General features: G+C 44.0%; 1 long non-coding RNA gene across 1 annotated transcript; it reads left to right on the forward strand.

Annotated features, from left to right (window-relative positions):
- The first annotated feature begins 9,736 nt into the window (after window positions 1–9,736).
- LOC137480556 (uncharacterized) lies at window positions 9,737–22,682 on the forward strand. The gene is made up of 5 exons (XR_011002968.1): window positions 9,737–10,144; window positions 15,670–15,809; window positions 17,172–17,321; window positions 19,587–19,680; window positions 21,562–22,682. It is a non-coding gene; the product is annotated as an uncharacterized lncRNA (long non-coding RNA).
- Window positions 22,683–26,794: the final 4,112 nt, after the last annotated feature.

A 26,794-nucleotide genomic window follows, 5' to 3' on the forward strand; every position in this document is an offset into this window, starting at 1 on the left:
AAACCTCCTGCCTTCAGCTGGGACAACAAGAGATGGGGCAGGAGCTGTGTCTTGGTGTCTGCCAGAAAGGAGGCCCTGCTGAGCTGCTCGCCTGACCCTGCACCAGCTCCTTGTTTTCCTGAGGTGCTGCAGGTCCACCCTGCTGGCCACAAGGCCAGGACATCCCATGCTGCAGCCAGGTACTGCTGATGCCACCGGGCTGCTCTCCTGCTGCCCTCAGCTAACCTGCTTCTCACTTTGGCAGCCTCACTACAAAAGTACTCACTGAATAGCTCAGCCTGCTCAACTGCAGTTTCTTTGAACTCATATTTTCTGTTAAAAATGCCTGATTGGTTCCCTAAAATAACAAAATATTGTTCTCATTTGTGAAGGCTGAGACTGCTTAAGCAGAGGCTTGAATTACTAATGAAAAATGTGTAACAGACTTTTGTTGTAGAGAGTTTGTGTCGTATGCTGTCATTTATAAGTCTCCCAAGGTATGCAGAATTGTTCTGTGACTATTCAGTGGCCATAAAATATATGAAGAAATGCAACTACCCCAAATTTCTGAGATCTCTTTTGTGTATAAACATATTGCCATTTCTAAAATGTTTATGTGGCTCTAGGACATTTATTTGCAAGACACAGACAGCTTTAGTAGTACCCAGAGTACCTTAACCTTGGCTGGACTTGACTCCAGGTGCTTCTTTAACACAGAACTACAATCAAATGTAGCCCTAACTTCAGTAATTGAATTTTAGTAGCCAAATTTTATGAAGGAAACAAATTTCAGTTACACCTGTGTATTTGCAAAAGATGAATTTTCAGTTGTTAAATGTAAGTGTTCATAGACAAGCCTGTGCACTCAGCCAAAGAGAGAAGAGAATCAATATCACCCCCGAGCAGCAGCTCAAATTTCAAATATTCACAGCTTGTAAAGTTGAACTTGTGAAGTTTAATTGACCAGGAATAATTTGAGGACAGTGATCTGTATGAGCTTCACAGGCAGAATGCAACTGAGTTATTCACTGGAAATTATTTATTCCACTTTAGAAATTATAGGGCGCTTGAAATGGGACTGAGCATTTGCTAAAGTCTGAACTTTAATTTGCCCATGAGCACTGCCTGATCCTCAGCAGAAAAGGAACAGCAATTAGGAGCTTGTTTTCATGTAATTCCTTCCCACCACTGCTCTTGTGAGTAACCTGGCTATCAATGAGCACATCGCTCCTGCCACAGCCCCACAGCATTGAAGCTGTAAAGGAGAAGATTAACAAGGGATCCATGATCTCTTTTGCTTCTGTGACTTTGAAGTTCAGAGCAGAATTAACCTGTGATTCTTCCCTCTGCTGCTCTGCAGTGACCAGTCAACTAAATGACCATTTTTCTTCCTCAACTGCCAGGAAATATTTACTGTAGTTTTTCCTGTAGAGCCTTGTCCCTTTGGCAGAGCTGAGAGTTTGGCTCATGCAATTTCAGCATCTCTTTTGTAACCCATAGCAATGCTTTGCTCCTCTCTGCTGTGCTTCAATATTACATGTCTCTGGAAATGCCAGGCAGGAAACGGGCTGCTGGCGAAAGTGCTTCTAGGGAAATTGGACAATCTACAACCTCCCAAAAATTGTGAATCGTGTACTCAGGGACATAAAAGTTCAGCTAAATGAGTTTTGAGAGGAAGAAAGGTAAAAGTAAAGTGAAGGGAATTTGGAACTTAAGTAACACTTCAGTTATTTTTATGAACTTAAATCTTGGCTTAATTCTGAAATTGCACATTGTTTAGGAATATTAGTGTTGGCAGAAATAACGTTGTTTGAAGGAGTCTGTTGTGACTTAGAGGATCCCATATGAAATACTGGGATATTTCATGCGTGTAATCCATCCTCCTCTCCTGGTGTCCAGTTTACCACTTCTGTAAGGCTCTGAAATTAATCCCCAGTCAGGCCCCTTCAGGAGCCAACACTCCAGTCACAGAGTTGTTGTTGTGTTTGCAAATCTGGCATCACAAATTACATTGTCTGTACTCTTAAGCTGCAGATACCAGGCAACTGGTGAGGCTGATACCCTGTAAAATATCTGTGAACTACTTGGGGATCCCAAAGTACAAAGAAACCCATAAAATGGAACCCATTCTGCTGTGTCCTCACCTCACACCCAGGTGTAGGTACAGTTCATGTATAGATATATACTGGCTAGAGAACTGATACAGATGGCAGTGACACTGCTTGAGAAAATGTCACATCCAAACTCCAGGATTTAGATTTTACAGGCAGTGGTGGCAGAGATCTTTCCTTTTCCAAGGTAAAAATGAAAACTGAGCACGTAGCAGTTTCTTTCTTATGTTTTGATCTTTAGGATTTAAGTAGGTAACAAGGCCTGTGCCCATTAAAATGGTGAACTCAGGGGTCCCTAATTAGGAGTTAGGATGCAGGAGTTCCCCCGCCAAGGATGTGGCATCCCCACCACGGTGTTCAGCTTCCACCTGATGAATGTTAAGAACCTCTTCATGATAGAAATCTTAATTGCTGTGTTTGAGAGCGGGAGCTGCAGGCTGGGGGTGGGAGTGCTGAGCACAGCTGCCTGTGCTGTGCTGACCCTGGAGCTGGCTCCCTGCTCACCCCTCTGCTCAACCAGCAGCGTTTCAGACTGCATCACCCTCTGTCAGACACCTTTTGTGTCAGCTTGCCTACAGGTTCAAGCCAAGAAACTGCTGGAAATTATAAGGAATCTTTTGTGCTTTGCCCTATTTTTAAGCCCCTTTGTCACTTACCTATACACAGCCTGAGTATTTAAGCAATACAAGTTGAAGGCTTTTTTGCTTTACTCCAACTTGTTTGAAGGGTTGTCAGTGTTTGTTCCCTGTTGAAACTCTTGTCCAGACTGCACAGCTCAAGTTCTTTGGTGTATACCACCCTGAGAAGTCACCATCTCCATTTTGAGGTCTGCCTCAAATCCTTTTGGCCAGACTGACCTCATCTGTGCAAATTTAAAATTCTAAGTAGCACACCCCACTCAAACCAACACACCTGATGAGTCTGGGCAGAATTATAACACTGGCCTATATAACAAGGGTTAAGCAAAAGGTCTACAGAGTGATCTACAGAGAACTTGTCTGAAGGAAATAATATTTAGGGTGTTTTTTTTTTTTTTTTTTTTTTACAGGATGAGCCGCCCCACTTTGCAGTTCTTTGCAGCTTTATGCTGCACATTGAATGAGCGTCCTTTACCAGCTTCTAGAAGCTTCTTTCACAAGAAAATTGATTGGCAGGGGTATATTTTTTGCTTGTCACTCCAGGTAAGATGACTCCATTGTCTTCTATAGTTCACTGACTGAAAAACCAACTACCCAAACATTTAGGGGTGTTGAGATTACCAGCAATGTGAAGGGAGACAAAATGAGGCAGATTTTTATCTTTTTTTGTACAGCTCACATTCTTTCCAGCTTTTCTTCCCTGCCATTCTTTGCTATTCTTTTCTTCTGGAGTGGACTCTTCCTTGACACTGGCCTTGCCTTCCAGCAGGTGTCCTGCTCCCTGGTCCCAGCAGAAGAGCTGCTGTGCTCTGGTACCTGTTTCGGCTGGTGTAGCCCAGTGCCCAGAGCCCAGCTGTGCTTGCTCAGGTATCCTGTTTGCCCTCGCTGTCGAGGAGAGCTGAGTGATGCACACTCAGTGGTGGCAACAGCATTCACACATGTGCTCCAGTACCTCAGTTTCCATGGCTACCACAGAAATTGCAGGTTTGCTGTACAAATTAGTAGGAGAGATTCAGAACAGCAGCCCGTGTGCTGCAGCTGCCTGATCCTCACTCCCCTCTGCTGGGCTCAGGCGTGCTGCTCTCTGTCAGGGCTGGAATGCTGGGCTCCAGCAGGTGCAGCAGGCGCTGCTGGGCTCTTCTGGGGAAATTGGGTGCACACACCAGCCTGCCCCTGCTGTGGCTCTGGGCTGTCAGGTTTTTGAGCAGGGAAGAGGATCTGCATTTTGACGTACAGCCGAGGGGCCTGGGGGAAGTTTCCTCCCTGGTGGTTGGGTTTTCTGCCACTCCTCAGGTGTAAAGCAACTGAGTAAAGGCACATTTCAGCATGTGACCGTAGAGCTTTATGCAGAAAGGCTGCAGGGAGAACATAAAACCAGACAGAATAGGTAACACAAAGCCCATCCAGACCAGTACCTGTCACAACTGGAGACTGACAGCAGGGTCCACAGGGAGGATTACAGGGATGCAGAAGCATTGGAAATACTCTCCCTGTGCCCAAGTAGCAGCAGCTCTGCTTTCCTGAGTCAGAGATGGTATCAGTGTCTTTATTTGCCTGGTGATTTTTTTTCTATTAATTTGCCTAGTTGTGTTTGAGCTCACATCCAATTTAGCCTCTGCAACAGCTCAGCAACAGGCTGCACAGCTGAGCTGTGCACTGGGTGACCAAACCCCCTGCAGTCATATTCTCCCAGCATTAGCAGTCCTAGTTCAGTTATATGAAGTCATTTAACAAGCAGAAGCCATTCCATAACTGTGATTATTGCCCATCTCCATGTGTTCTCCACTTCTAGTAAATCCTTCCTGAGAGGGCTGGTGACCAGAGCAGCTCGTGGCTGTCAAGACTCAGATGTTGTGGATGTCCCTGTTCTTTCCTGGTACATCCCAGTATCTGGATGGTCCCTGGGAGCACTGAGCTGGCACAATCTGCCAGAATACAAATATTTCTTTCTTTACTGGTAGCTGTAAAAGCAAAGCGCACCACTCTGTGCTGACACAGCTGTCTGCTTTGAGGACTCTGCCAAACTCCTTCCTTGGGACCAGCCCACCCCTGAAGAATATGGTTAGACCAGACTTTTGGCTTGTCAGGCAAAAGTTTTTGCTCACACTCAGTGTAAATTTCCTCTCCATTAAGTATTTGTATCGGCATGATCTTTCTTGAAGGCTTTGTCTTTCCCCAGGCTCTCTGTGGAGAGCAGGACTGCAAGATTCTGCAGCAGCGATGAGTTTCCTGCCTGTCATTTCTAGTGGGCACTTCTGCACTGTGGTGGTCCTCCAGCTCTGCCATCCCACAATACTTTGCCTACCTAACTACTGCATAAGAGATCCTAAAAACCAGAAATTCAATCCTCTACCACGATGTAGCCCAGCTTGAATTTTAGGCAGTTTGTTGGCCAGCACTTATTTGAAGTGAAAGGCATCCTGAATGGGACGGTTCTGGTGCTCATACAAGGTTGTCCTGTTGTTGCTACTCATAAAAGGTTCCAAAGGGAGGTAATTCTGGCAATCATTGGGGAGACTTGTCCCATTCCAGCCTGTGAGGTAACATGGTCACAAAGAGCACTCGGACCAAGCTCCCTGCAGTGTGTGCATTATGGCTGGCACACAAGGAGTGTGTTTGTCTGGTGATAATCAGAACAATAGGGTGTGTTATTACATTTCAGTGTGTTATTGCAGTTATTAAATAGCTTTCCCAAGGATTGTAGAATAGCTGTTTTTCAATAATATGTTCTTTGATGCTACCTTGAAATAGAGTTCATGAGGATTTTTAAAAGGTCTGTTAGCAACATTCCAATTTAGGTAAGTATTGTGGTTGAATTCAAATCATGAATAAAATATGAAATAGATTAAGAAAGATGGATGGAGTGTTGAAAGAAGATCCAAAATCTGTTTTGGCTAATGCTCATAGCATTAATTTTCTAGAACTGCTTTCTTCACACATTACTGACTGAATATCAATTTGGTCCATTCAAATATCCACACTGCCACAGACAAATTTCTTCTACATTTTCGTCTTTCACCAACTTGAAATTGAAGGGAAGTGACCATATAGGATGGCTTCTCAGATACATAATTCTAGCATTTATAGAAATTTAGCTCTGCCCTGTGAAGTCACACATGTTTAAGATGGTTAAAGATTTTGTCTCCAGATTAGAATAAATTACATTAGCAATGTGGCAATTTTAATGTTTTCTTCTTTTCTTGATAGGTCTTTGTGTGTCTTTACAATATTTCATACTTAAAGATTTATTTTAAGAGAAAATTTGATTTGGATCACTTTCATTATCCTGTAAGTAACATAGTTTCAGGTTTATTGTCAGGATTATTTTCTTTTAACCCTTATGATAGTGTTCTTTGGGGATTTACTTAATTTTGTGTATTCTGACTAAATCTGCTGAAACAATAACATGGTCTATTTCTTGCTGTTTGACAATATATGACATTGACCTTGCTAAGAAGCAAGAATATCCTTTCTTTGTTTTCCAAGATTAAGAACATCACCAGACTCACTCACTAACATTACTGCTGCCTCCCCTAATAATGTATTTGTGAATTTGTCCTCCAAGTTTAATGGAGGACAGTGCTAGCAATCTGGAAAATTTGGCAACATTACTCATTGTAAAAAGCCTATTTACATATATTAAAGATGCCTTGCTAAAGTTTAACAACTAGACCTCCCTGAGCAGCCCAGCAGCACTGAACCTCTCAGGTACCCACACAGCACTCAGCTTGTCTTTGCTGCCTGGGGAGGTTAATTGATGCAGCTGAGTCAGCTAATCATCCCTGCAAGGAAAACACATCCACATGTTTACTGTGGACAGGGACATTTACCATCACTGCAGAAAATAATAAGCCATCAAGTCAGGGAAATACTCTATTTTACCCCAATAATCTGTCTCTGGCCTGCAGCAAATGCTGTGAACAGCATAGAGACAGGGCAAGCATGCAGTGATCCTACCCAAAATAACCTCCCAGTCTGCAGTCCTCTGCAGCATAATTCCTAAACCTGTGGTTGTGCCTGTTTTGAAGAACTTTTCTCCCATTAATCTGCCCAGGAAGTTGTGTATCCCTTTATTCTTGCATTTGCAACCTCATGTGGCAAGGAGGCCCAGTGGTGGCAAGGATCTTCTTCCAGTTTATCCTACTTGCCTGCCTGAAGCATCAGTTCCAGGAGAGGGTTTACATGGTGGAAGATGTAGAGCAACTCTTATGGAACATCTTGGGCTGCTTTCAGGGGTGCAAAAGGGGATGTCCACATATCCAAGCCTTACAAGCAGGAGTAACTCATGTTCAGTGAGCAAAGAGTAGCTGGAAAGCAAAAAAATAAGGTTTTGGATGAGTTCTAGTCTCACATTTTCTCCTTGCTGTGTGTTTGCAGCTTAGTCTGCTTTAAAAAAGTGCAGGTGCACTTATGGTCCTGTTTGAAAGAACTCAGCCTCCTTTGAGAAATGATGTGACTGTTCAGGGAGGGCTGGACAGAGTACAGTACAGAAGAACACTCAGAGCAGTTTTAAAATCCAGGTGTGCTTCCATTTGTTCTGCTGTGGGACTGATTCACAGCTGTGTGCAAAGTCCTTCCTAGACACTTGTAGTGTCCCTGCAGTTGTCACTCTCCAAGACAAGTCCTACCCCCACTACTCTTGCCTGTTGATCCCTGTTATAATTGATCAGTGTTACATCTGCCCTGTTCTGTACTCTGATTAAATTAGAATCCCATTAAGCACAGTTGGCTGTCAGGCAAAGGAAATGTCTGATCTTATTTTCAGTATAAGGCATGCCCTCTGCACTCCCACACATCAGAAAATTTCCAAGGACTGATAAGGCTGCAGTTTTGATAGGATTCCTGCATTTCTCCAAGGACTTGTTAAAAATGTGGCAGATTAGTAGTTGAATATTAGATTGTTAAGTGGCACAGTGCAATGATTTGTGTATAAAGGACTTCCCAAAGAGCTGCCCACTCCTTGAGGGTGATCCTTCACAGCATCAGCCACTCTCCAGTGATGCCACAGCAGCAGGACCTGGGCAAAAACACCCCTTCAATCCATTACAACAGTCACACAGATGGGAGCTGGGTCCCATCTCATGATAAAGAACAAACTTAGTTTGGCAGCCCTTGGAGAAGTACTGACAAACCTGAATTTAAGGTGCTTTGTGGTTTTCTCTTTTTGTTGGAAAAGCAGGATATCAGTAGGGCATTTGTGTCAAGGACCATGTGCTGAATATTCCCTTTGACATTTCTAACAAAGCCCACCAGAGCTTGCCACAGTGTTCAAGGCATTCCTGACGTGTGTCACCCCTGCCTGTGTTTCTGGTCCTGCTCCTGGAGGGGTTACAAGTCCTTGTTCATCAAGTGTTACCTACTTTGAGTGCAACAAGAACTGTTGTTTCAGCAACCTGGTCTAGTGAAAGGTGTCCCTGCCCGTGGTAGGGGGTCAGAACTGGAGGGTCTTAAAAGGTCTCTTCCAACCCAGGCCCTTCTGGGATTCATTTGAGAATATTTGGCAAATCATCAAAATCTCTTCTTACTTGCTACTGTGTTAATATTTGGTGTTTTCCTTTAAAAGGCAGCCTGTCTTCTGCAATTTTCCCATCAAATCAGGTTGCTTAACAGCTTAAAGTCTTTAAAACAGTGTGTGCCCATTTTGTTCTCTTGGATCATTCTCTGCCTTCTGCTAAGCAGTAATAAAACAAAATGAAAATAAAAGATTTTGTTTTCAATATTCACTCCTTAACTGTTCATCCTATGGGCTGGGCTCAGTTAATCTCTGGATTTCAGTGTAAAATATTATGGCATTTATCTGTAAAACTTATTTGTACTGCACAACACTCTCACTTGAGAAAATCCCCAAACCAAACCCTTTTTTTACCAAGTACATTCATTTTCTGCTATCAAAAAAACAAAAAAAAACCCAAAAAAAAAACCAAAAAAAAAAAAAAAAACCCAAAAAAAAACCTCAAGACCACTAAGCAGCTGCAACCTTTTCCATAGACCTTATTTCTCTGATATTAGCTGAGCTGTGCATTGCACTTTATAGGAGCAGAAAGAAATCCCTGCTCTAAAGCAGGTGTCTGTGCTGCCTGTAAATGTCAGTCAGCCCTTCCAGACCAGAAATTAATTGTGCCCCCACCACGAGAAAACGAGCAGGTCAAAGCTCTTGTAGTGCTGTGCCCTGGCAAGTTATTAGGTTTTCACCTCAGGAAATCCAGCTCCAAATGCCACCTAAGCTACCTTAGCTGGTCGCTCAGGAGCATGTATGCAACAGACACAAAATGTTAATAAAAATACATCAGGCACCTCCCCACTGACAGCTTTTTAATTACTAATCATTTGCTGCTCACACAGAGGAGCAGCGTGGTGTCCTCTTGGGTGCTTCATTAGTACCATCCAATTTTGGCTATGTCAAGGTTTATTTTCTGGTCAGTCCTTTAAGAATAGAAAAATCAAATATAAAAGATACAACCTGTAGCGTTGTAACTGTCAGGGTAGCAACTATTGCTGGACTGAAATGAGACCTTCCATCCTGGTTTTCACTTTTTTATAGTTTCTTTTGTTGTTTCAAACTCTTTTGATGGTAAGAAGGAAATTTTTCTAAAAAGAAAAATCAAATTGTGTTGTACTTCAACAGACTGTTGTGTTCAGGGCTTTGAGATGCTCTGTCACGACAGACCTGCAGGGAACCCCCGTCCTGCTCAAAGAATTAATCCCTCTCCTTTCAGCCACAGCACAACTCACCAATTTATGGGGTCCCTCAGTCAGCCTAAAGGTTAGTGAGCACTGAGGAGCATTACAAAAAGTGTTTGCAGCTGATTTAAGATGGGAGGGCATTGGCTGTGATGCTGTATTTCCTTCTCCTCCCTTAATTTAAGGTTCTGTTCTGTCCAGTGAAGTTTAAATAACCAGAAACTATTTTATGTTCAGAAAGAATGTCATGAAAGTGAGGGACTCCTTAAAAAATCTCATTGGAGCAGGTAGCAGATTCTCAGGCTGCTTCTGCCATTAGATGTTTTGGTTTTCCTTGCTCAGCATGACCATTGCAATAGCTCCTGGATTTATATACTGGAGGAGGATTAACACATGCACATCACTATCTTTCTGCAGGTGCAATTTATGTTTATCTTCCTCCTGCTGCTGGTCCCATCTATTGATTTCCAGCTGCTGCCTTTCTACCTAAGCCTTGCTGCAGAGGGAGATTTAATCAAACAAAAGGTCTCCATGCATCCTTGGGAATGGCTCAAGGTGCTTTAAATTCCCTCATTCACAGGACTGTGAGTCTGTGCTGGAGCCAAATCATCTCATCGCTCGTTCCACCTGACCAGCCTTGTTCTTCCTGTCACGGACACTGAGTTACAATGGCAGCCCCCAGCAAACTGGGCACCTGAACTCTGGGCATGGATCTGTTCCAGCTGCCTGTTTAGGGTAAATTTTGCTGGGAAGAGACTGCCTGGAGAGTGGTGTTTGGGGTTTTTTTAGGATTTGTGTCTATGCCACTGCAATGCCTGCTATCCACTCTGAGCTCCAGATTTTTTCAAGTTTTATTGAATAGCGACCCTTCACTTCTGTGGCATGGAATTGTTTACTTGGTAATGCTGTGTGCTGTCAGCCAGTCCAGGTCACCAACAGCTTCAGTTGGGTTTACTCTCTTTTATCTTGCTGTGTTTCCAGCCAAGCCCTTTGAATAATCTTGGCATTTTGTTGCGGTCCAAGCTCAGGCTCTGCACCTACAGGCAAAAGCTTTGCTGTCAGTGCTGTCAGTTTAGGTCTTTCTTTCCAGAGGCTCTGTGTCAAGTTTCAGGGCTCTCCTGAAAGCTGCACCCTCCTGAGCTGCTGGAGAAGGTTCAGGTTGGTATTCCTTTCTGCTGCTGGCTCCCATTCCCAAGCTCGATGAAGGACTGATCCCAAGTGAGGCTCCAAGTCTGTAGGAGAAGCCTTCAGGTGAGTACAGCTGCTTCCATGCTTTTCTGCTTTTTGGTTTAAATCCAGTTCCCTCAATAGAGCCATTCTTTAGCTGCTCATTCCCTCGTCTTGTTTTAATTCTGTTTTGTGAGTCTTCTGCACTCAGTGCTGATCTGCATGTATAGCAGTAATTAAATAGGGATCATGAAGTAACTTTATTTGTATAATCTAGAGAAACAGTATTCAGAAGCATTTTTATACCCTGCTTTTTCATTAAGAATATGGGCTCATCAAAGCAAAGTGTTTGTGGGAAGACTTTTAAGAATAATTGTGTGGATCTGATTCTGATTAAACCTAGAGAGCTGGATCAACCTCCTGAATAACCAGCTGCTGGTATTTAAGGTGAAACTCTTGGGTTCAATTTCCTCTTTAAGTTCAGCAGACCAGGAACTTGGATTGAGAGCAAATTCTAAAATACAAATCCTTATCTTGCCTTATTTCATACTCTCACAAACCAAGCCTCGTCTTTCCACAGCTTTTAAAGAAAAGCTTTGCTTGACCTAAAAATCAGCCATACAGAGCTCCAAGAACCCGGCTGAAAAGTTAATTGCACCTTCTACACTCCAGTGTAGCATTATTGATTAGAACACTTATTTAAAAAGTAGATTTTTTTTTTACGTACTTCCAAGCTTTATTGGCCAGATGGTGAGATTGCTTTCAAAAATCCCTAACCTTGAACTCCACTCATCAGTATAAATTCATTACCTGAGTTAATCTTGCTGTGTAGCAAATAAGAAAGGTCTACCCAGCATTACGTTCCTAGAAGCATTTCCAATCTCACTTTGGCAAAATGCTGTGGCTTTAAGGGCTTGAAATTGTGTTTGAATCTTGTTGCAGCTGAGATGGGAAGAGCACAATCTATAGCACTTTTCATTTGCTGTATCTACTAAAGTGTTCTGTACCTGAGGTTATTACTGGCATCTCTATATAAAGCAGCAGAGTATGTATCACCTCAGAGATGTAATTAGTGACCTACCCTTGTTTTTCATCTCTCATGATAAAGACAAATTCTAACTTTCTTTTCTATCTCTTTTCCCAAATTCAACCTGGCAGGCAAAGATTAACGACAGGAAATAACACCAAGTGCTTTCCCTGGGGATTCCTTTGCCTTGGCTCCTGGCTTACAATCTCTTTTTCCTGCTTTAAGGTCTGATTGAAAAAAGTCATTTATTGGTAGTTTGTTAAATTTAGGAAGTAGAAAAATGCAAGGTGTGGGGGAATAGCAGTATCCAAAGCAAGCCATTAAATTTCGCTGATTTCAGAAGCCAGAGCATCTTTTTGAGATATTTGCTGTGTTGTGGCCATTGTGGAGGAGACAAACACTTTAGTTAGGCCAGTTGCCAGGTTTAGTGGGGCTGAGCAGTGTATTACCATACCTGCTCAGCAGCACAATGGTAACTTCAGAGCTCAGCTACAGACCATCTGTAAATGGTGCCTTGCTACAGTGGTACCTTCACACCTACAGATGTCACCATCTCTCAGGGCCTGGTGTGTTACCTTAAAGTTTACAACAGCCACTTCAACTAATTGCAAAGAAATTAGCACAAGAATGTTGGCACAGCTGCCAACAGTGAGTTTGAAACTCTGAGAAACAGATATGGTAACCCTCTGCATCCCAGTCACTCTTCTTCTTTCCCACTAAATAACTTCAGAGTCAAAAAATATTCATCTGAGCTCTTTATCAGGGTGGTCACGAAACAGTCACAATGACATATTCTTGGTTGTGAAGGCAAGCAAAAAAATACATGTGCTTTCCAGAAATCCATCTGTTTGGTGACTGTGACAGAGCCTCCAAAGACAGCATCATTCCCCCCAGCCTTCATCCACAAGAAATACACCATCTCTCAAAGGGCCGTTCCAAAGCAGGCACAGGCAACTCTGTAACATCAGTCAAAATTGCTACCTTCTAGAGCAGTCATGAATATGAAATCAAGCTGTAAAATGATTGTATGGAAGTTGCCCTGCCTTGCTAAGTGAGATGAGCTTTCTCTCTGTACTGAGTCTCTTTGGGTGGAATAGATTTGTTGCAGTGGTTTGGTTTTGTTAGTACTGAGGAGTCAGCACAGGTCAGTGGGCAAACTGAATTGTCATCTGTCTGCCTGAAACAGAATTGTTCACTGTGTGCTCACCCTCAGTGAGCCTGGGGAGCCAGAACCACGTCCTGAGCCCAGCCCATGCTCTCTTTGCACAGGCAAAGGGGCTCTGTGGATGCTGTGTGAACCCTGCCCTCAGCAACACCTCCTTGGGAGCAGCCACTGCTCCTTGGCTTGTCCAACACTTGTAGAACCACTTTGCACAGCAAAAGGAGTTTTTTTTTTCACTTTTATGCTCTCTAACAGACATGAAAAGTGATTTGTGAGATTAATGCAGTATAAAATTTTAACTTGCTTTGTATAACTTCCCTCTTTTTAGACAGGATGGGTTTTTTCCTCATCTATGTTATGACATACTTTGGCAAAAGCAATCTTACTCTTTTTATCATTGGCAGCTTGGGATGGGCAAAATATTTACAAATGATGCCATGAACAAGTTATGCAAATCACCCAAATGAGAACCAGTAAGTTTTTATATCCTGCCAAACAATCGTGGATTGTAGAAATGCCACATTTTACAGTCAATTTGAGAAATGTTTTAGAGACTTTCAAATATTAGTGCCCTATTTTTCTTATTGCTCAACATTTATAACAGGATTTGTTAGTACAATGAGTCCAAAATTATAAACCTTTGGAATATAACAGAAAAAATAACCGTAATAGATTTTTAAAACCTAAGTGACTTTGAAAAGCCTCTTGGAAGTTCATAATACTGTCAATTTTTAAAGATCTTGTCTAAAATTGAAAACCTGTATGACTGCAGAGAGGCAATCTGTGCCTTTCTAACTAGTATAAAAATACCGTTTCTTAGTGCATGTAAATGAGCCATTATAAAATAAATCAGCAAAAAAGTAATGGATTCTCTTAATGTATGAAGCTCTCCAAAGGGCTCATCTACACTGCAGAATTCACAAGTGTGTGAGCTGAGCTAAGGATCAGTGACTGCATGGTCACATTAACTGATTTTTAACGTTGTTCCACAATCCCCTTGGCAGTGTCCTGGAAGTTTCTTTTTTAGGAGGTTCTGGCTACTCAAAGTAGGGTTCCTGGGAGTCACAAATCCCAGGGAGATTTGCAAGACTCTCCCCCTTTCCTAACTCAGTGTGGGGCTACTAGTGAAAAATGAGCTGAGCCAATTCAGCCTGTCAGCTTCTGTGCCATAACCAGCTTGTTTTTAAATGATTTATCTAATTTTGAAGACATTATTGAATTATTTGTAAGCTTTAATTTTTTTTTTCATCTTAAAAGGGGCACGTGGATTCTTGGATTGGAAAATAGCAGTTGTTTTTCCTTGGAAAATGCCAGGCACAGTAGTAACCCACACAACTTTTCTCCACAAGTGAAACAAAGGAACATCTTGGAGGGGAATAAGGAGCAAATATCATAACAGTAAATTTGTGAGAACTACAAAAATGATAACTTTTTAAAATGTGCTGTTGATGGTTTTTTCCAAGCAAAAATGTTTTCATGCCATATTACATCCAAAATCCTTACAACAGCTTTCCACCTTCCCTGTAAACTCCTAGGAGAAAGGGCTTATTTTTTCAAAGCTCTTCTAAATCTCCATCTCCCTGCCAGACTTTATTTAAAAGGTTGCAGAGCTCCCGTGCCTCTTTCCTGGTGTTTTACTGTTTGTGTGCTGAGCCCAGTGCCCTGGGTTTGCATGAGGCTGGTGGTGGGAGCTATTAGTTCACTATTTTGGTGAGCTATTTACTGCTGGACAAGGGCAAGCTGGGGCTTTTCTAACCCTGGTTTTCCACTAAGTCTTTTTATTAAAGGCTCACGACAATTTTGTTTTGATTGAAGCTGTGACAGAAGCACCTGGGCTGGATGAAGCCAGGCCAGGCCCTGCCAGGGAGGACAAGGGGGGATGTTCCAGAGGTAAAAATAAATGCACAGGGTGAGGTGTGAGGTAGGGAAGAGGGGACAGGGGTAACTGAGTCCTGTGGGCTGCTTTGTTGTACTACACAAACCTTTGTGTAGTACAAGTAAGTATTGTAGATCCTTGTATCCTGAGGAACCACAGGGCCTCTTGAACTGAGTCTTCTGCTCTTTTCCACATTTAGAAAATATTCTCCTACATTGCTGCAGAGTGTTGGGTGTTCCCAATCCAGCTGAGACCCCCTCTCCTGCCACACTTGTGCCATCACTTTGTGTCTCAGGCCCAAGTGTTGGGGCTGAGTGGGAATGTTACCCCTCTCTGAAGCATCCCACAAGTTTTTGGCATTGAGAAAGTAACTTTTATACTGAGTTGTGCTGGCAGTGTAGCATTGTGAGCTATTTCACCAGTGCTGTGGCATGTGCAATATATATTGTGTGTGTTGCAGCAACAGGAGGGATGATGAATGGGTTATGTGTGCCCTGCTTTCTGCTCCTGTTGATAAGTGACTGATAAAGCTGACAAATAGCTGGATTAAGTAAACAGAGCCTACATAACTCATTCAAAGCGAATAACTGTTTACAAATTATCAATTGTTATCTGCACAGTTTTGAGTTAGGAATGATGGATTCTGTTCCTGTGTAGAAATAATGGGCCGGCGATGTGTATCAGGTATGTGAGCAGTAAAATTGGCCATCTGACAGCGCTCATCCTCCGGACAGGGCCTGGCAAGAAAGTAAAAAAAAGAAATGTTGCCTGGACAAAGTAGAGCAATTTTTGTCTCCAGCAAAGAACAATCTGAATACAATAGAGGCTTTGGGATTTGGCTCCTCAATACAATCAGAATAATTTTTAGGCTTGTTTAGAAGCTATTGTAACTAGTTACTACTCAAGGACCAATTTCCATCTCATTCCCATGAGCAGTGTTTGCAGAAAATGTAGAATGCATATCTTTTACTAGAACAGGAAGAAATGCCTGCTAATGTAACGCCACTTCATTTCATAATTCACTGTAGGATGAGAATGGGATTTCAGAGCTGCTGATGTTTTAATCTCATGTTTCCTTGTCCAAAGTAAAAAGCTGTGCATGAACCATGTCAAGTTAAAGTGATTTAGCTCCTCGATGGCTGTGTGGTATTTCTAGCACGTGTTAAAGGTGGGGAGTGTTTGTGCTCAGCTCTCTATGATCAAGTGCTTGCTTTTAATTTAGTGAGTCGTCCCTGCAGCATCCTGATAACAAAACGTGGCTCCAGATTCCCGAGATAACATTGAGCGCCGATTGCGCATCAGAGAGAAAATAACTTGGCTGGCAGGAGGCTGGATTGGTCCAGAGGGAAGGAGGTTAGGAACGGGGCTGGGAGTGCTGGCACACCCAGGGCCCGCAGCACAGCTCCCGGCCGGAGGGCGCCTCGCTGGGGCTGGGGCTGGGGCTGGGGTTGGGACTGGGGTTGGGACTGGGACTGGGGCTGGGGCTGGGCTGGGGTTGGGGCTGGGGCTGGGCTGGGGCTGGGGCTGGGGTTGGGGCTGGGGTTGGGGCTGGGGCTGGGGCTGGGGCTGGGGCTGGGGCTGGGGCTGGGGTTGGGACTGGGACTGGGACTGGGGCTGGGGTTGGGGCTGGGGCTGGGGTTGGGACTGGGACTGGGACTGGGGCTGGGGCTGGGGCTGGGGCTGGGGCTGGGGCGGGGCTGGGCTGGGGCTGGGGCTGGGGCTGGGGCTGGGGTTGGGACTGGGGCTGGGGCTGGGGTTGGGACTGGGGCTGGGGCTGGGGCTGGGGCTGGGGCTGGGGCTGGGGCTGGGACTGGGGCTGGGGCTGGGGCTGGGGCTGGGGTTGGGACTGGGGCTCGGCTGGGGCTGGGGCTGGGCTGCCAGCGGGGGCTCAGCGATGCCCGAGAGCTCCTGGCCTGGGTGCGTTCCCTCTGGGGTTTGGCACCCTCTGCTGTCCAGTTTTTGAACAAAAACCCCCAAAACACCCTGAAAATCGGACTGCACGGGGACAGAAAAGAGCAAATCAAACTCTTGACTGAATAATTTTGGTGATCAGCCCCCCCCCCCCCCCCCACTCTTTCTTGCTGCAGCAAGTAGTGAATGTTCACCAAAAAAAAATTCCCTGCTTCACAATAGTAATTGCATCATTGCATTGGCTCTGTTTCTCATAAATGAGGTGACCAAGTCTTGGCTCCTTAATCCACTGCAAGGCTTTCTGACCATTCAGGCTGGATGCAGACAAAGCACAAAGACTGATGCTGGAAGAGTCTCAGATATGCTGAGGGAGGCTTTTTCTGCCTCGGCAAGGGCTCTGCACAATTATCACCGAGTCAAAGCCACCCGAGCACAGTGGAAACAAGCAGGTTCCTACCTAACATCTGGCATGGCTGTTCTTGCTACACGAGCATCTTGTGCTGCAGCTGAGAGTGCTGAAAATTGCATATGACACCTTATGCATGTTTTAGCGATTTAGTTAAATGTTTATTCACTCCAGTTTTTTTTGGAAGCAATTAACAAATGCTTTCCTTGACAGAGAGACACAGAGCTTCGTTCCTGCCACAGAAACATGGGACACCTGGCTCTGCAGGAAGGGGAATTCAAACTTAAAGGCTCTGGAAAACAGGAGGCCTGTTTCTGTTGTGTGATTACCTCCACTGAATACCTCCTATATTTCAATGACAAGGTAAGAAATATTCTGTATAGTAGACATGGGAGCCTGTAAGGAAATAGCCCTTGTTTGTCCCTTCTGTATTTCACTTTTTGGATCTGCACTTGCACACTGTATTCAAGCCAAAAAATAGGAATTCATCACCCAGATCTGCAAAGCACACAGTCCCAGTCTTCCCTTAACAGGACACCAGAAAACCAAAGCTGGGCTGCCCAGTAGCGGCCCTTCAATGGCTTTGATTGTTAAATGGTTTCAGTTACGTCTTTATGAGTTTTCAGTTATCTGTGGCTTCAAGTATGAAATCCATGGCAAAAGCAGGACAAAGCACTGTTCTTCTGAGGGCACAGATCCTGACAGGCATTGCTGCATTCCTTCCTGGCTTAGCTGGAGTTCTGAGCCACGTTCCCCATGCTAATCTGGACTCCAGGAGACTCCCATAGGTCAGGGCAACAAGCACAAGTGCCTGTGTAGGGCACATGCCATGGTTTTGTCCAGGGTGGGCAGTGCCTCACCCCTCACCCTGTGTGCCCTGGAGCTGGGGGGTCTTGGGGTACGAGTTCAGCCTGAGGCTGTTCCCTCCAGGAGCTCCTGTGCCTCCTCATGTCCACCGCATCCCCAGGGGAAAGTAATTTGGAGAATGCGGCTCTAGGGTAAATTGCCACTTGTTTCTCTTACATTTCACTTCACTCCAGCAGACTCGCTGCTGCTTCCTTAACAAAGGATTAAATCCTTAAATGGATTTACTAATCAACTGCTTTTCTTTCCATACCCGCTCTGCTTCTCCTCACATCTTCTCAGACCTGGGAGGATAACTAAAGGCTCAGAATGCTCATACTCATTTCTATTATAAGAAGAAGAAAATACACTGATTCTAAGAAATTCCACTTTGGAAATAGCTTTGGTTTTTTTGCTGCAAGAGCCATGGTGTTCTAAATAGACTGCAGCTCTTCACATTCAGTCTCAATAGAAAATAAAATGGAGGAAGTGCAGAAGGCAGCACTGGCATGATTTGCATATAGTCTTTGAAAACAAGCCTCAGATAGAGGCAACTGAAAACCAGCTTTATATCAGGCTCCTGCTGCAACAGTGCTCAAGTCAAAGAAAGAAAAGCTGACCTTGTGACAAAATAACCCTCACTCTGGTGTATATCTGAAACAAACAAAAAAAGATAAGACATTGTTATTTTAAAGAGGACACAGAATTAGAAACTTGAGTGGTGGGAAAACACTAAATAAAACCCAGAATCCTTATTTGAGACCTCCAGTGAGTGGAAGCCAAGGTACCTAGTGCTGCCTGTACACAGGGCAGTCTGCTGCCGAGCTATATATTCAACCACAGATTGGTTTCCCCAAGCATCAGCCAAGACATTGTTTTTATTGATTTATTTTGCTATCTTCCCACTGCAGTGATAGGATGACAAAAGAACCACCTGTGGGTATCCTAATATATCTAATGCCCGCAGATTTTCAGGTTGAATAAAAACAATAAATCTTTCCAGGCACAAAGGGGAAACCGTGAGGTAAGTTAATTTGGGAAACTAAAGAGCATGATTTAAGAATATTGGGTTTGTTAGAATGGATCAGACCAGTCCTTTTGGTTTACTATCTTCTCCTCGGAGATAGTTCCTTAGAGATGACACAAAAGAACACAAAATAAGCCCCAAAATAGTTAAGTGTTCACTGACACTTCCAGCAACTGGGCTGCTTTCTGACAGCACAGCAATAATTGTGTACACCAGTGAGCAAGAGGTCTGTCTGTCACTGTATTATGCACAAGTGCTCCAAAAATTGGGTAGAATTTCCTAAGGAACCCAGGTACAATCAGCTCATGGCTGTGCTGATCACTGCATCTCTTGCGGGACACAGCCTGGATTTTCCCTAGGGCAGTACAGCTAGATTTGTTGTACAACTTCCTCTTAAATTAAGGGAGAAAATGAATAAACATGTAAACCTGTTCAGCTACTTAATGTATTCACAAATCAAGGCTAAAACAGTAGTTAGTCAAAGATGGTGTAGAGTCTAACACACACCAGAAAACAAACCTCTCTTTCTCCTCTGTTCTTCCAGTGGGGTTTCCTGTCTCCTCACTTCCATGAACAGGCTGAACTTGTCTCATGGGGTGCTCCTAAAAATACCTATTAAGCCCTCATGGTAACACAAGGCTTCTTGGATACAATCTGTTTCAAAACAGTAATTTTACACTCTCTTGAGCTTTCTGCTAGTAAAAGCTTCCAGAGTAACACATCCCTGATTCTGCACCACTCTGCTTTCCCCAAAGCAGGTCCAGCATGGGCAGGAGCGGCTGAAGTTCCCCACAAGTGCTGCTTTGCTGATAAATCCTAGCCCTGACCCATTCTTGGCAGTGCATCTGAAAGGTTAGTTTTTGCTTTATGGGAATCTCAGCTCCTGTTTTCTGCATCATATTTGTCCAAATTTTGAGTCTGACCTAGGAAATCTAGGCAATTTTATTCATCCTGATCTTGGATTTTTGATAATTTTACTACAACATGGCACACATACATGAGCACTGCTATATATGTAGCTCAAAAATGCAGTTTTGAATGATATGACAAATTGTCTAATATACTTACACTTCTTTAGATTGCTTAAAGGAGCATAAATAAAGGCAGTGTATCTGCCTCTAAGACCTCAGATATGAGTGGTGGATGCCTCTGCAAGGTCAAGGCAGTAATACACACCAGCCAAATTCGGACCTGCACCCTTCTCAGACACAGGGGAAAAAATCAAATATAAGAGCTCCAGAGATATTTCAAAGGAAGCCAATAAAAGAGAAAAGCCTGAAACTGACACTCACCAATAACAGGATTCTTAAAGCCTCAAATTCAATAAACCCACAAACCAAAAGAAATTAAGCAGGCTGTGTCACTCCAGGACATCATGCTATGGGATTTTAACAAGATTCATGGGTATTAAAAAGTAATGGCATAAATTGGGTATTTAAAGTCAGTATTGATTTGTTGCCAGATTCTGCATATCAACAATTGCACTTGAGTGTCCATTTACTTTGCTCAGAAATAAATATCCCTGCCCAGCTGCATGTACTAGTTGAAAAAGAATCAGTTTTCACCACTGGCAAAGGGACAGGTTGTTATCTCAAGCCACATGGTTCATTGATTTATCTGTGGTGGAGTAAACACAGAAATGTATAGGAATGCTGTCAAAATCATTTATTTAAAAGCTTTTTTTGGAAGAAGAATGATAGCACATTCCCAGGTAAGAATGCAAGAGGCTTTCTGAGTATTTGGACTTATTAAGTGGTTGAGGTAAATTATCTTCATTTGATGTTTCTGGCTGGCAGAGTTAATTTATTTGTACAAAAGTATTTAATGATGCAGGGAGATTGTTATTGGTGGTTTAATTATTGTTTTGATCAGAGCTTCTGTATGGGTGGTAGTACTCCTAATAAGATAATCATACTTTTTCATCTGTTAATGAGTCTTTGGAGTATTCCCAACACAGTTTTAAGTCTTAGTTGTTTTCCCGCTCTTGGCTTAATTTCTGTGTTTCATTTGGCTTGCATAATGAAACAAGATGGGCTGCTTTACTGCTGTTTATAATAGATCTTCCTAATATGGTTTTCTGTGCTTGGGCTGATCAGGATTTTCCAAAACTACATAAACGTTTTTAATCTGGGGGGGGAAATCACTTTGCCTGTAAATTGAAAGCAGTAAATTGGGTTTTTGTGCTCAGGTAAATTATAATACTGTTTTTGCGCAATCTCCTTGTGGTATCTAAATTCTATCACTAAAAAGCATGTTGTCTGCCTCCCTTTTCCATCTATATCACTTTACACTCCCCCAAAGCATTCCCTGTATCTCTTGCTGTGAATACTTGCTAGGCAGTTGGTGGAATCACAGTGCAATACAGTGAAATATTGACAATATGGGCAGTGTTTGAAAGGTAACAGTGGGAAGGGCATGGCCTGACTGCAGTCCAGGGTACTTCAGCAGTGGGTGTTGATGTAAACCATCTTGTACAGAGGTTAATTTTAATTGTATGAGAAGCTGGGAAGTGGGTAGGAATGTTAACAGGAGAACCATAAAAGATCACAGTTAATATCATGTCAACAGAGAAGCTTTGTGTTTTTTTCTAAAGGTGACTATTCTAGTTCTCATTGTATCTTCTTTATGGAGTATTTCTATACTCAACTTTTCCCAGCTGTGTGATCACACTTCCCTTCCCTCTGCTTCATTTTTATTCTGAATTTCCTGGGCCTGGCACTCCTTGTTTTGCAGCCCACCTTGGTTCTGTTGCAGTAATGTGCACACAGGGACAGCCCACGCTGCAGAGATATAAAACCACGGGGACATGAAAAAGCAAGTGGTGCCTAAATGTTCATGTGTTCTGCCTGCCACAAGCACAAACAGTATTTCAGTTCTCTATGACAGTTATACAGGTGCCTACTACAAAAATTGTACTGGAAGAAGGTGACAGAAAATTCCTTTTTCTCCTCTGGAACTTTCTAATCCTCTTTGGTGCCAAGGAAAAAAGAAATGTATTTAAGCAGTAACGGAAGGGCTCCCAGTCCAGCTTTATCTTCAGAGCTGGGTGATGGCTTTTTGTTAGTCATTGTTAGGCTCTCTTTGGGACTGTTTCTCTGTTTCTTATAGGGTGGGGTGTTTCTCTTGTGCCATCTCACACAGCTTCCAGAGGCAACAGGAGATGCACAGAGACTTAGGAAAAGGTCTTTTTTACCAAAAAAGAAAGAGAGGACTGGAAGGAACTAGATTAGGGAGGAATAGAGCTTCTTGTATTTTTATCAGGTATTGCAGATCTTGAGAGTTAGCAGTAATTTCCTATTTGGTACACAGTGAGCTGGGGAAAGGGCATCAAGCACATCTGCCTATGATTTAGGAAAACTGCAAGATTACTCATAGTTTCTCCCCTCATCTCTCCCAGGCTTTAGCCTGAGAAGTTTTTCCCTCTCTTTTGTGATCTGTGTGATGTTTCTTACACATGCAAAGTCTTCAGCTGTGTTAAAAATTTTAAAATTATGAGGATTTTCATAGTATGGAAAATATCCTAATATCTTAATTACTGACACAAACCTGGGGAACACAGCTAATGCTGGACCTCATATGTAGGGAGCTGTTGCACAAGTAGAAATTAAAACTCTCTGAAAAGCTAAGTCTAAATAGACTAAACAAAGGGCAGGGGGAAATTACATATGTAAAATGAACAGCACCATGGCTCCTAAAAATCAGGTTTCTTCCATGAATTTATTCTTTTTATAGTTTTGGGAATTAATCTGAAATGTAAAATGAACCAAACAACCCAAGTGAGGTAGAATAGACACTAACAGGAAATAATAAAATGGGATGTACAGCAGTCAGGAGAAATGAGAAAGAAGCAAAAATGCAGGTGAAAAAAATCAGTCAAACATAAAAGATCTCAGAAGCTGAACTGAGAGAAGGTGGAAGATGGGTGTCCTGTGCTGCAGAGACCAGTCTACAGATGCTTTGCTGCTGCCAGCAGAATGTCTAACTAGAGGCCCTGTAGGCTCTTCTTTTTTGTCACCTAAAATCACTAAAATGGAGTGCCCTGAAGCCTTCTTGGGCCAAGTCTAGAGTCTCTAAATGACAAAGCAGGCAGCTGGGGAAGGGAAGGTATGGCACACACCACTTGGATCTGTTTCCTCCCCTCACCCTACAACTGAACCTGCTCAAGCATATCTGCATGCCAACAAAATGCCTTTGAAAGAGAACTGTCTCCAATATTTGAAAGAAGGTGTTGCCTCAGTAACTATTAACATCCCCAGTATCCACACCATGCCCTGCTGGCACACCTGGCACCTGCTCTAATGGCAGGGACATCTTCAACAAGGCCACTGAAGGGGTTGGATGGTCTGATCTGCACCACCTCATCTGCCACCAGCAACAGCAAAGGGAAGAGTCCAGGTGGCTCTTCCTTTGTGCCTGCATTAGGGTTCCTTAGAGGATGAACTGATTGTCTTTCACAGGGCTGGCAGCTGAGCCTTTCAACAGCACTAAAAGTGCTATAATTTTCAGGCCAACCAAAGTCTGAAAACAGGAAGAGCAAAGCAGAAGTCCAGGGATGTCACTCAGTCCCCCACAGGAGGTTATCCTTTGGGTTAGAGTTAGTCTGATCCACTGGCCACAGAAATGGCAACTGCAAATACTTCAGTGCGTGTCTCTGGTTATTGTCCCAGAAGTACAAGCTGTGAAGAGCATTGAAGGTTAAAGAGCCCTTGGCAAATGATCTTTAACACTGCAGTAGAATACTGTACATTTTGGAAGAAGACATGGAGTTCTAAGCTAACAGCTAAAGATCAACAGCATTTGCTGAGGAAGTCCCTGTAGCTATGGAAAACTTCATGAGTTCAAACCACTGTGCCCAGCTCTCTGTGGAGAGTCAGACTGACTGGGCTGGGTCTCAGCTCAGCTTTGGGCATCCTGGGCAGTGCTGGCTTGCCCTGCAGCTCTTGTAAGGGCCCTGTTTCCTCCACAAACACCAACTTCTGCCCCATTAATGAGCTGGGTTGCAGATGAAGGTCACAAGGGGTCCAAGGATTTCAGAAGCTCTCTTGGATTCCCTATATAAGATGCAGATAGTAATTCCAGTAAGACAAATACATGCTCTTCATACGTCTCACAGCCTTTACTCAACCAAATCTACCCTATAGGTAGGAACAAAAGCTTTTAACCAGCCTGTAACTAATTTGAATGAATATATCTGTAACTCAAAGCATTCTTCTCTGCATTTTACTCCCACAGACACAGTGTTCCTGTAAATTAATTATCCCCACTTCACTGAAGGGGAATTTTCTGTTCCATGAGTTTCATTTGAGTATGAGCACAGAACTGCAAACCCACACCAGTCCTGTTCTCGGTGCAGGGATGTACAGCTGGAGCCTGCTGTCTGTGCACAAAAAAGTTCAGAGGGACTTCTTGGCACTCGCAGTCTATAGGAGTGTGGTGCTAATTAATGTAGCAAAACAAAGGCAAACTGAATGTTTCACTGAAAGGAGCAGAAAGCCCTGCTCAGAGAAACTGGCTGGCACTTGAACCTGGCTACTGATTATCTAATGCTGTTCACACAGCTTGAACACTTCAGCTTCAAAACAGGCCTTCCCTAGCCTGAGAGAACAACTGAAGGAAAAGGTGTGATGCTAACAATATGTGTGACTTACTGGATCAATTTAGGGAAAATTTGGAATTCCTCATTAATCACTTAAGATAAACAAGGAAAACTAATTTTTAATGATCAGGAAGTTCCTAAAAGACATGTGGCTTATTTTGCATGAAGCATTCTGTTTTCATTTTGTAGAAGAAATGGCCTACCACAGTCTGCACCAAAACAGAAACCAGTGCCAAAACAGTGAGAGGTTGTAGGGAAACAGGTGAACCATTGAGGTTCTTGAAGATTCGTGTGTTGCCAGGGATAGGTTTGGTTGAAGAAACGGGACATACTGAGGAATTTGTGTGTAGTCTGGAGCCAGGATGTTTCAGAGAAGCCCAGGAGCAAGGTGCTTTACAGGGACAATGTTTGCCACCTTCCTGATGTGGCCAAAAGAGTGGACAGGTTGCAGAGTGAGCTGCTGGAAAAGGGGAAACCTCTGAGCAGGCTGAATGGTAAATAATCTTAAAAATAGGACAAGATGCATATTTTTAAGGCATAGAATCTTAAACTGCTCTAGCACAATTGATCTATTGCCTGGAGTACCAGAAATGGGTTGGAATGTATTAACAAGAAGTCATGCACTTAAAGATTAATTAGAGTAACTGCGAGTGAGCTCAGAGGTTCATCAAATGTGAGATTACACGAGGAGGAATCCAGGTACGTTATTGGTTGTAGGATAACTATGATGCCACTGTAATGTGGTCTTAAAAATGCTAATGTATTCTGGGTTGCATTGAGTGAGGTGTTTTCAGGAGAGGTGAGATATTAATATCGTGGTACAAGGCAGTTGTTAAGACCTTGTTTAGAACACTGCACACAGGGTAGAAGGCATAAAAGGATGCTGGAGGAGTGGAAAACCTATTTGGAGAGAAGATTTAAAGCAAAGCAGAAAGACTGAGAATGGATGATCTAATTGCTATTTATAGGGACATTTTAGGTAAGTATTAGAGAAGCAAAGTTATTTAATTCAAAGGGCAAAATGGTAAAGACCTAATGGATATAAATTGGTAGTGAATACATTTACACTGGAAATTAGAAAGTTTCTAGTTTCAGAAAAGTGGATGCTGGAGAAGCCTTGAAGATAAAAGTGAGGCACCTTGGCTGTCTGATAGCAGTCTAGTTATCCAGTTCATCCTCCAAACTGGATAATAAAATGGTGTTGGGTTTCTCACAAATTACCATTCCTGCAAAGAGGATATAAGAAGATTTAATCCCCGTGTGATGAAATGTGTATTTGCAGTGCGTTAGCCCCGTGTTTCAGGAGTTTGCTAACATGCCAGAAGGTCCACCAAGATTCCACCTCCTTTCCGTGCCTTTTTAACCTCCAAATCACTACAGATGACACAAAGTATCATGGAGCTGGCCAGGCGAAGGTTCTGTAAACAGCTGTCCTTCTGTGACTGACGATTAATTGGACATAGAAGATCGTTTAGATGTTTCACGGATCAGACTGGTGGGTCGCGTTTCTTTCTCTACGCAGTTGTGTGTACCAAGGACTCATTTCCAGGATCGCCGAGCAGTCTGGAAGGGCGTGCTTCTTGCTCTTGTCAGCCTGTGAAGTTTGTGATACCTGACTTATGAGGTTTTCTTCTTGTTGCGCACCAGTTTGGCGCTTTTGCAGAACAAGTCCTCAGTTTCTTGGCGGCTGTGCTTAGGTTAGGGGGTGGCTGCCGTGCCTGGCGGTGGCCGCGGAGATGTTCCGGGGAACTCACGGAGCCTGGCCGGGCTGGCCCGGGGCTGCCTGGAGCGGCGCTCGGTTATGCGGGCGGTGTCTGCTGGGACTCAATTAGGCGGTGCGGCAGCGGTTTCGTTTGAACAGTTAATTGCGCGGTGCCGGGCCGGGAGCGCTCGGCGGGGCCCTGCGGATCGGCATGGCGAGACCCCCCTCTAGCGGAGGGCCCGGGCCTCGCCCGCCCCTCGGCGGGAACGGCAGCGGGAGCGGGCGGGCCGGCGCTCCGGGAAACGGAACCGCGGGCAAGAAGCGCTCCAGCCCCGCGGGGGCCGTCCTTGGGCAGCGCCGCGAGCCCCGGGGCGGCTCCTGCCGGGCGCGGGCCCCGCTGTCCCGGGCGGCGGGCGCGCTGCGCTCCCTCCCGAGCGCCACGGGAAACGTCTTCGCTTTTTTACTTCAAGCCAGTGAGAAACGGAGGTTTCTTAACCTCGTGGAGAGCAGCATCTCTCCTGCGAGAGGAGCTGCGTGGCTGGCTCCGTCCTGCCTGGCATCGCAGCGCATCGCTGAGGAGTAATGGGAGCCCGGCGCGTCTCCGCGGTGCCGCGGCGCGCAGAGCGGTGTGAGCGATCTGCCCGCTGGCTGCGTAATGAGCAAGTTCA

The sequence above is a fragment of the Anomalospiza imberbis genome, chromosome 11 (assembly GCF_031753505.1).
Source record: "Anomalospiza imberbis isolate Cuckoo-Finch-1a 21T00152 chromosome 11, ASM3175350v1, whole genome shotgun sequence".
In the NCBI taxonomy this organism is placed as follows: Eukaryota; Metazoa; Chordata; class Aves; order Passeriformes; family Viduidae; genus Anomalospiza; species Anomalospiza imberbis.